Here is a 12,174-nt window from a genome sequence, read left to right as displayed (position 1 = left end):
TGCCTTTTTAAAGATACAATTTTAATAATACAAAATAACAATGTATTTTGTGTGTCAAATATATGAAAAGTCAGACCTTTTTTCCAGAAAGGTAAAATTTTACAAGCTTATTAAGTTAACAAAACAAATCAATAAATATAAGATGAACTCAAATAAGATTTTATAAAAAGTATGTACATATGTGCATACATAACTAACAACATTCTATCAGGTATCATATTGTAATTGTACTTCACATTATCAACAGGAACTGCTCTGGATATTGTTCCGACAGATTTAAAAAAAAATGATTCATAACAGAAGTATTAAGTACCAAAATCAGAGCAGGACATCCATATTGACAGATACCGAAATGACCTAAAGAAAGGCTTACACAGCCCAACATTGTCCTCAATGGCCTTTAGGCATCGAAAATACTAAAATATAAATAATCATGTCACATGCCAAGTTTAAGAAAGTTTTATTTATATTGATTGTACACATTTACAAGACAATGCCATCTTATGATATAAAAAACTTACAATTGTGGTTCTCTTGCTTAAACAATGAATTTGATGCACCTATTCTTCCTGGCAAATTGGTTAATTACATCTTCAGTCTTAATATTTCCGCTTCTGAATGCAAACTGGCTTCCTATTTGGTGGATAGTCCGTAATTATAACGCTATGTATAGAAGGTTCTCTGTACACGAAAACAATAGAATATTTGCAACTTTTCTTGTACAAATGCCAAGGATCACTAGAGTGGCGACGACTTTTCTCATAGGTATGTGTTAGCTGTATATGTGCCAGACAGAAACTTATAAAATATGATGACAAGTATGTGCATGCTACATAGGAAAGTACAACTACTCAATAACTTGATTCAGTCAAATTGACTGACGAAAGAAATGAACGAATAGTGTGCGGGCTGACTGGTGAGGAAAGCAATGCTGGTGGCCCTGGAAAGGCCCCATATGTATCCACCACTGGTGCAGACTTAATGTAGTACACAGAAGGTGTGCCTTCCACTGCAGGTATAGACTCCTGGGGCGTTTTTCTGCTTTTGACTGATAGGTTCTCTTGATGTCATGTTTCCTTATCCTTTAATGAGTATTTTAATGGTACTCCTAATTTTACTTACCTCATTATTGTGCAGAAAAGCAATCTAGTTAGCATGTATTTTCCTGTAGGCACTATCATACCCGTACACTCCTATTTCTAAATCATAAATAATAGTGTACCTCTGACCCATGGCAGTTCAACAGTCATATTTACAATTATCATTTCTCGTAAGATATATTGAGACTAACACCAGACTTGCTAATAATTCTTCACAACATGGTTTAACAGGCCATAAATCCATTGAACTGTACACACAATACACTGAGTGTTCTATCGAATCACCTCTACCTTTGTGGACCTCACATCATTCGTTATGAAAGTAGGTTCTCAGTTTCAACTTTTGCAGATTTTTTGGCATAGCTACTTCATTACCTTTGCTGGCAGCTAATCCAGTAATAAAAATACTTCACCATCAGTGAAAATAACCAACTGCTATGATCAATTTCTAACTCTCTAATGAGTTCAATATAAGTTAGCCTACTGCAAACATCACCTTTGCAGAGATGCTGGTGTCAGGATGCACGTGCTTCAGCAATTTGTAGATGTAGATGGCATAGCTCTCCTTCCTCTCGAGCTGCTTCATCTTATTGCCCTTTGATATATTCTACTGCACCATTCCAGCCTTTTTTGCATCCTTCCCACTAGTACTTGACAGCATATGTAACATTCACACAACTGCCTTTAAGTGCCTTTTTAAAGATACAATTTTAATAATACAAAATAACAATGTATTTTGTGTGTCAAATATATGAAAAGTCAGACCTTTTTTCCAGAAAGGTAAAATTGTACAAGCTTATTAAGTTAACAAAACAAATCAATAAATATAAGATGAACTCAAATAAGATTTTATAAAAAGTATGTACATATGTGCATACATAACTAACAACATTCTATCAGGTATCATATTGTAATTGTACTTCACATTATCAACAGGAACTGCTCTGGATATTGTTCCGACAGATTTAAAAAAAAATGATTCATAACAGAAGTATTAAGTACCAAAATCAGAGCAGGACATCCATATTGACAGATACCGAAATGACCTAAAGAAAGGCTTACACAGCCCAACATTGTCCTCAATGGCCTTTAGGCATCGAAAATACTAAAATATAAATAATCATGTCACATGCCAAGTTTAAGAAAGTTTTATTTATATTGATTGTACACGTATACAAGACAATGCCATCTTATGATATAAAAAACTTACAATTGTGGTTCTCTTGCTTAAACAATGAATTTGATGCACCTATTCTTCCTGGCAAATTGGTTAATTACATCTTCAGTCTTAATATTTCCGCTTCTGAATGCAAACTGGCTTCCTATTTGGTGGATAGTCCGTAATTATAACGCTATGTATAGAAGGTTCTCTGTACACGAAAACAATAGAATATTTGCAACTTTTCTTGTACAAATGCCAAGGATCACTAGAGTGGCGACGACTTTTCTCATAGGTATGTGTTAGCTGTATATGTGCCAGACAGAAACTTATAAAATATGATGACAAGTATGTGCATGCTACATAGGAAAGTACAACTACTCAATAACTTGATTCAGTCAAATTGACTGACGAAAGAAATGAACGAATAGTGTGCGGGCTGACTGGTGAGGAAAGCAATGCTGGTGGCCCTGGAAAGGCCCCATATGTATCCACCACTGGTGCAGACTTAATGTAGTACACAGAAGGTGTGCCTTCCACTGCAGGTATAGACTCCTGGGGCGTTTTTCTGCTTTTGACTGATAGGTTCTCTTGATGTCATGTTTCCTTATCCTTTAATGAGTATTTTAATGGTACTCCTAATTTTACTTACCTCATTATTGTGCAGAAAAGCAATCTAGTTAGCATGTATTTTCCTGTAGGCACTATCATACCCGTACACTCCTATTTCTAAATCATAAATAATAGTGTACCTCTGACCCATGGCAGTTCAACAGTCATATTTACAATTATCATTTCTCGTAACATATATTGAGACTAACACCAGACTTGCTAATAATTCTTCACAACATGGTTTAACAGGCCATAAATCCATTGAACTGTGCACACAATACACTGAGTGTTCTATCGAATCACCTCTACCTTTGTGGACCTCACATCATTCGTTATGAAAGTAGGTTCTCAGTTTCAACTTTTGCAGATTTTTTGGCATAGCTACTTCATTACCTTTGCTGGCAGCTAATCCAGTAATAAAAATACTTCACCATCAGTGAAAATAACCAACTGCTATGATCAATTTCTAACTCTCTAATGAGTTCAATATAAGTTAGCCTACTGCAAACATCACCTTTGCAGAGATGCTGGTGTCAGGATGCACGTGCTTCAGCAATTTGTAGATGTAGATGGCATAGCTCTCCTTCCTCTCGAGCTGCTTCATCTTATTGCCCTTTGATATATTCTACTGCATCATTCCAGCCTTTTTTGCATCCTTCCCACTAGTACTTGACAGCATATGTAACATTCACACAACTGCCTTTAAGTGCCTTTTTAAAGATACAATTTTAATAATACAAAATAACAATGTATTTTGTGTGTCAAATATATGAAAAGTCAGACCTTTTTTCCAGAAAGGTAAAATTGTACAAGCTTATTAAGTTAACAAAACAAATCAATAAATATAAGATGAACTCAAATAAGATTTTATAAAAAGTATGTACATATGTGCATACATAACTAACAACATTCTATCAGGTATCATATTGTAATTGTACTTCACATTATCAACAGGAACTGCTCTGGTTATTGTTCTGACAGCTTTAAAACATAAAGATTCTTAACAGAAATATTAAGTACCAAAATCAGAGCAGGACATCCATATTGACAGATACCAAAATGACCTAAAGAAAGGCTTACACAGCCCAACATTGTTCACAATGGCCTTTAGGCATCAAAAATACTAAAATATAAATAATCATGTCACATGCCAAGTTTAAGAAAGTTGTATTAATATTGATTGTACACGTATACAAGACAATGCCATCTTATGATATAAAAAACTTACAATTGTGGTTCTCTTGCTTAAACAATGAATTTGATGCACCTATTCTTCCTGGAAAATTGGTAAATTACATCCTCAGTATTAATATTTCTGCTTCTGAATGCAAACTTGCTTCCTATTTGGTGGATACAGGTAGTCCGTAATTATAACGCTATGTATAGAAGGTTCTCTGTACAAGTAAACAATAGAATATTTGCGACTTTTCTTGTACAAATGCCAAGGATCACTAGAATGGCGACGACTTTTCTCATAGCTATGTGTTAGCTATATATGTGCCAGACAGAAACTTATAAAATATGATGACAAGTATGTGCATGCTACAAAGGAAAGTACAACTACTCAATAACTTGATTCAGTCAAATTGACTGACGAAAGAAATGAACGAATAGTGTGCGGGCTGACTGGTGGGGACAGCAATGCTGGTGGCCCTGCAAAGGCCCCATATGTATCCACCACTGGTGCAGACTTAATGTAGTACACAGAAGGTGTGCCTTTCACTCCAGGTAAAGGCTCCTGGGGCATTTTTCTGCTTTTGACTGATAGGTTCTCCTGATGTCATGTTTCCTTAACCTTTAATGAGTATTTTAATGGTACTCCTAATTTTACTTACCTCATTATTGTGCAGAAATGCAATCTAGTTAGCATGTATTTTCCTGTAGGCACTATCATACCTGTACACTCCCATTTCAAAATCATAAATAATAGTGTACCTCAGACCCATGGCAGTTCAACAGTCATATTTACAATTATCATTTCTCGTAAGATATATTGAGACTAGCACCAGACTTGCTAATAATTCTTCACAACATGGTTTATCAGGCCATAGATCCATTGAACTGTTCACACAATACACTGAGTGTTCTATCGAATTACCTCTACCTCTTTGGACCTCACATTATTCATTATGAAAGTGAGTTCTCAGTTTCAACTTTTGCAGATTTTTTGGCATAGCTACTTCATTACCTTTGCTGGCAGCTAATCCAGTAATAAAATTACTTCACCATCAGTGAAAATAACCAACTGCTATGATCAATTTCTAACTCTCTAATGAGTTCAATATAAGTTAGCCTACTGCAAACATCACCTTTGGAGAGATGCGGGTGTCAGGATGCACGTGCTTCAGCAATTTGTAGATGTAGATGGCATAGCTCTCCTTCCTCTCGAGCTGCTCCATCTTATTGCCCTTTGATATATTCTACTGCACCCTGCCAGCCTTTTTTGCACCCTTCCCACTAGTACTTGACAGCATATGTAACATTCACACAACTGCCTTTAAGTACCTTTTTAAAGATACAATTTTAATAATACAAAATAACAATGTATTTTGTGTGTCAAATATATGAAAAGTCAGACCTTTTTTCCAGAAAGGTAAAATTGTACAAGCTTATTAAGTTAACAAAACAAATCAATAAATATAAGATGAACTCAAATAAGATTTTATAAAAAGTATGTACATATGTGCATACATAACTAACAACATTCTATCAGGTATCATATTGTAATTGTACTTCACATTATCAACAGGAACTGCTCTGGTTATTGTTCTGACAGTTTTAAAACAAAATGATTCTTAACAGAAGTATTAAGTACCAAAATCAGAGCAGGACATCCATATTGACAGGTACCGAAATGACCTAAAGAAAGGCTTACACAGCCCAACATTGTCCTCAATGGCCTTTAGGCATCGAAAATACTAAAATATAAATAATCATGTCACATGCCAAGTTTAAGGAAGTTGTATTTATATTGATTGTAGACGTATACAAGACAATGCCATCTTATGATATATAAAACTTACAATTGTGGTTCTCTTGCTTAAACAATGAATTTGATGCACCTATTCTTCCTGGCAAATTGGTTAATTACATCTTCAGTCTTAATATTTCCGCTTCTGAATGCAAACTGGCTTCCTATTTGGTGGATAGTCCGTAATTATAACGCTATGTATAGAAGCTTCTCTGTACAAGAAAACAATAGAATATTTGCAACTTTTCTTGTACATATACCAAGGATCACTAGAATGGCGACGACTTTTCTCATAGGTATGTGTTAGCTATATATGTGCCAGACAGAAACTTATAAAATATGATGACAAGGATGTGCATGCTACATAGGAAAGTACAACTACTCAATAACTTGATTCAGTCAAATTGACTGACGAAAGAAATGAACGAATAGTGTGCGGGCTGACTGGTGGGGACAGCAATGCTGGTGGCCCTGCAAAGGCCGCATATGTATCCACCACTGGTGCAGACTTAATGTAGTACACAGAAGGTGTGCCTTCCACTGCAGGTAAAGACTCCTGGGGCATTTTTCTGCTTTTGACTGATAGGTTCTCCTGATGTCTTGTTTCCTTATCTTTTAATGAGTATTTTAATGGTACTCCTAATTTTACTTACCTCATTATTGTGCAGAAAAGCAATCTAGTTAGCATGTATTTTCCTGTAGGCACTATCATACCCGTACACTCCTATTTCTAAATCATAAATAATAGTGTACCTCAGACCCATGGCAGTTCAACAGTCATATTTACAATTATCATTTCTCGTAACATATATTGAGACTAACACCAGACTTGCTAATAATTCTTCACAACATGGTTTATCCGGTCATAGATCCATTGAACTCTACACACAATACACTGAGTGTTCTATCGAATCACCTCTTCCTTTGTGGACCTCACATCATTCGTTATGAAAGTAGTTTCTCAGTTTCAACTTTTGCAGATTTTTTGGCATAGCTACTTCATTACCTTTGCTGGCAGCTAATCCAGTAATAAAAATACTTCACCATCAGTGAAAATAACCTTCTGCTATGATCAATTTCTAACTCTCTAATGAGTTCAATATAAGTTAGCCTACTGCAAACATCACCTTTGGAGAGATGCGGGTGTCAGGATGCACGTGCTTCAGCAATTTGTAGATGTAGATGGCATAGCTCTCCTTCCTCTCGAGCTGCTTCATCTTATTGCCCTTTGATACATTCTACTGCACCGTGCCAGCCTTTTTTGCACCCTTCCCACTAGTACTTGACAGCATATGTAACATTCACACAACTGCCTTTAAGTGCCTTTTTAAAGATACAATTTTAATAATACAAAATAACAATGTATTTTGTGTGTCAAATATATGAAAAGTCAGACCTTTTTTCCAGAAAGGTAAAATTGTACAAGCTTATTAAGTTAACAAAACAAATCAATAAATATAAGATGAACTCAAATAAGATTTTATAAAAAGTATGTACATATGTGCATACATAACTAACAACATTCTATCAGGTATCATATTGTAATTGTACTTCACATTATCAACAGGAACTGCTCTGGTTATTGTTCTGACAGTTTTAAAACAAAATGATTCTTAACAGAACTATTAAGTACCAAAATCAGAGCAAGACATCCATATTGACAGATACCGAAATGACCTACAGAAAGGCTTACACAGCCCAACATTGTCCTCAATGGCCTTTAGGCATCGAAAATACTAAAATATAAATAATCATGTCACATGCCAAGTTTAAGAAAGTTTTATTTATATTGATTGTAGACGTATACAAGACAACCCCATCTTATGATATAAAAAACTTACAATTGTGGTTCTCTTGCTTAAACAATGAATTTGATGCACCTATTCTTCCTGGCAAATTGGTTCATTACATCTTCAGTCTTAATATTTCCGCTTCTGAATGCAAACTGGCTTCCTATTTGGTGGATTGTCCGTAATTATAACGCTATGTATAGAAGGTTCTCTGTACACGAAAACAATAGAATATTTGCAACTTTTCTTGTACAAATGCCAAGGATCACTAGAGTGGCGACGACTTTTCTCATAGGTATGTGTTAGCTGTATATGTGCCAGACAGAAACTTATAAAATATGATGACAAGTATGTGCATGCTACATAGGAAAGTACAACTACTCAATAACTTGATTCAGTCAAATTGACTGACGAAAGAAATGAACGAATAGTGTGCGGGCTGACTGGTGAGGAAAGCAATGCTGGTGGCCCTGGAAAGGCCCCATATGTATCCACCACTGGTGCAGACTTAATGTAGTACACAGAAGGTGTGCCTTCCACTGCAGGTATAGACTCCTGGGGCGTTTTTCTGCTTTTGACTGATAGGTTCTCTTGATGTCATGTTTCCTTATCCTTTAATGAGTATTTTAATGGTACTCCTAATTTTACTTACCTCATTATTGTGCAGAAAAGCAATCTAGTTAGCATGTATTTTCCTGTAGGCACTATCATACCCGTACACTCCTATTTCTAAATCATAAATAATAGTGTACCTCTGACCCATGGCAGTTCAACAGTCATATTTACAATTATCATTTCTCGTAAGATATATTGGGACTAACACCAGACTTGCTAATAATTCTTCACAACATGGTTTAACAGGCCATAAATCCATTGAACTGTACACACAATACACTGAGTGTTCTATCGAATCACCTCTACCTTTGTGGACCTCACATCATTCGTTATGAAAGTAGGTTCTCAGTTTCAACTTTTGCAGATTTTTTGGCATAGCTACTTCATTACCTTTGCTGGCAGCTAATCCAGTAATAAAAATACTTCACCATCAGTGAAAATAACCAACTGCTATGATCAATTTCTAACTCTCTAATGAGTTCAATATAAGTTAGCCTACTGCAAACATCACCTTTGCAGATATGCTGGTGTCAGGATGCACGTGCTTCAGCAATTTGTAGATGTAGATGGCATAGCTCTCCTTCCTCTCGAGCTGCTTCATCTTATTGCCCTTTGATATATTCTACTGCACCATTCCAGCCTTTTTTGCATCCTTCCCACTAGTACTTGACAGCATATGTAACATTCACATAACTGCCTTTAAGTGCCTTTTTAAAGATACAATTTTAATAATACAAAATAACAATGTATTTTGTGTGTCAAATATATGAAAAGTCAGACCTTTTTTCCAGAAAGGTAAAATTTTACAAGCTTATTAAGTTAACAAAACAAATCAATAAATATAAGATGAACTCAAATAAGATTTTATAAAAAGTATGTACATATGTGCATACATAACTAACAACATTCTATCAGGTATCATATTGTAATTGTACTTCACATTATCAACAGGAACTGCTCTGGATATTGTTCCGACAGATTTAAAAAAAAATGATTCATAACAGAAGTATTAAGTACCAAAATCAGAGCAGGACATCCATATTGACAGATACCGAAATGACCTAAAGAAAGGCTTACACAGCCCAACATTGTCCTCAATGGCCTTTAGGCATCGAAAATACTAAAATATAAATAATCATGTCACATGCCAAGTTTAAGAAAGTTTTATTTATATTGATTGTACACATTTACAAGACAATGCCATCTTATGATATAAAAAACTTACAATTGTGGTTCTCTTGCTTAAACAATGAATTTGATGCACCTATTCTTCCTGGCAAATTGGTTCATTACATCTTCAGTCTTAATATTTCCGCTTCTGAATGCAAACTGGCTTCCTATTTGGTGGATAGTCCGTAATTATAACGCTATGTATAGAAGGTTCTCTGTACACGAAAACAATAGAATATTTGCAACTTTTCTTGTACAAATGCCAAGGATCACTAGAGTGGCGACGACTTTTCTCATAGGTATGTGTTAGCTGTATATGTGCCAGACAGAAACTTATAAAATATGATGACAAGTATGTGCATGCTACATAGGAAAGTACAACTACTCAATAACTTGATTCAGTCAAATTGACTGACGAAAGAAATGAACGAATAGTGTGCGGGCTGACTGGTGAGGAAAGCAATGCTGGTGGCCCTGGAAAGGCCCCATATGTATCCACCACTGGTGCAGACTTAATGTAGTACACAGAAGGTGTGCCTTCCACTGCAGGTATAGACTCCTGGGGCGTTTTTCTGCTTTTGACTGATAGGTTCTCTTGATGTCATGTTTCCTTATCCTTTAATGAGTATTTTAATGGTACTCCTAATTTTACTTACCTCATTATTGTGCAGAAAAGCAATCTAGTTAGCATGTATTTTCCTGTAGGCACTATCATACCCGTACACTCCTATTTCTAAATCATAAATAATAGTGTACCTCTGACCCATGGCAGTTCAACAGTCATATTTACAATTATCATTTCTCGTAAGATATATTGGGACTAACACCAGACTTGCTAATAATTCTTCACAACATGGTTTAACAGGCCATAAATCCATTGAACTGTACACACAATACACTGAGTGTTCTATCGAATCACCTCTACCTTTGTGGACCTCACATCATTCGTTATGAAAGTAGGTTCTCAGTTTCAACTTTTGCAGATTTTTTGGCATAGCTACTTCATTACCTTTGCTGGCAGCTAATCCAGTAATAAAAATACTTCACCATCAGTGAAAATAACCAACTGCTATGATCAATTTCTAACTCTCTAATGAGTTCAATATAAGTTAGCCTACTGCAAACATCACCTTTGCAGAGATGCTGGTGTCAGGATGCACGTGCTTCAGCAATTTGTAGATGTAGATGGCATAGCTCTCCTTCCTCTCGAGCTGCTTCATCTTATTGCCCTTTGATATATTCTACTGCACCATTCCAGCCTTTTTTGCATCCTTCCCACTAGTACTTGACAGCATATGTAACATTCACATAACTGCCTTTAAGTGCCTTTTTAAAGATACAATTTTAATAATACAAAATAACAATGTATTTTGTGTGTCAAATATATGAAAAGTCAGACCTTTTTTCCAGAAAGGTAAAATTTTACAAGCTTATTAAGTTAACAAAACAAATCAATAAATATAAGATGAACTCAAATAAGATTTTATAAAAAGTATGTACATATGTGCATACATAACTAACAACATTCTATCAGGTATCATATTGTAATTGTACTTCACATTATCAACAGGAACTGCTCTGGATATTGTTCCGACAGATTTAAAAAAAAATGATTCATAACAGAAGTATTAAGTACCAAAATCAGAGCAGGACATCCATATTGACAGATACCGAAATGACCTAAAGAAAGGCTTACACAGCCCAACATTGTCCTCAATGGCCTTTAGGCATCGAAAATACTAAAATATAAATAATCATGTCACATGCCAAGTTTAAGAAAGTTTTATTTATATTGATTGTACACATTTACAAGACAATGCCATCTTATGATATAAAAAACTTACAATTGTGGTTCTCTTGCTTAAACAATGAATTTGATGCACCTATTCTTCCTGGCAAATTGGTTCATTACATCTTCAGTCTTAATATTTCCGCTTCTGAATGCAAACTGGCTTCCTATTTGGTGGATAGTCCGTAATTATAACGCTATGTATAGAAGGTTCTCTGTACACGAAAACAATAGAATATTTGCAACTTTTCTTGTACAAATGCCAAGGATCACTAGAGTGGCGACGACTTTTCTCATAGGTATGTGTTAGCTGTATATGTGCCAGACAGAAACTTATAAAATATGATGACAAGTATGTGCATGCTACATAGGAAAGTACAACTACTCAATAACTTGATTCAGTCAAATTGACTGACGAAAGAAATGAACGAATAGTGTGCGGGCTGACTGGTGAGGAAAGCAATGCTGGTGGCCCTGGAAAGGCCCCATATGTATCCACCACTGGTGCAGACTTAATGTAGTACACAGAAGGTGTGCCTTCCACTGCAGGTATAGACTCCTGGGGCGTTTTTCTGCTTTTGACTGATAGGTTCTCTTGATGTCATGTTTCCTTATCCTTTAATGAGTATTTTAATGGTACTCCTAATTTTACTTACCTCATTATTGTGCAGAAAAGCAATCTAGTTAGCATGTATTTTCCTGTAGGCACTATCATACCCGTACACTCCTATTTCTAAATCATAAATAATAGTGTACCTCTGACCCATGGCAGTTCAACAGTCATATTTACAATTATCATTTCTCGTAAGATATATTGAGACTAACACCAGACTTGCTAATAATTCTTCACAACATGGTTTAACAGGCCATAAATCCATTGAACTGTACACACAATACACTGAGTGTTCTATCGAATCACCTCTACCTTTGTGGACCTCACATCATTCGTTATGAAAGTAGGTTCTCAG

Source organism: Schistocerca cancellata, chromosome 4, assembly GCF_023864275.1.
Source record: "Schistocerca cancellata isolate TAMUIC-IGC-003103 chromosome 4, iqSchCanc2.1, whole genome shotgun sequence".
Lineage (NCBI taxonomy): Eukaryota > Metazoa > Arthropoda > Insecta > Orthoptera > Acrididae > Schistocerca > Schistocerca cancellata.
Note: the sequence above shows the minus strand (reverse complement) of the source record.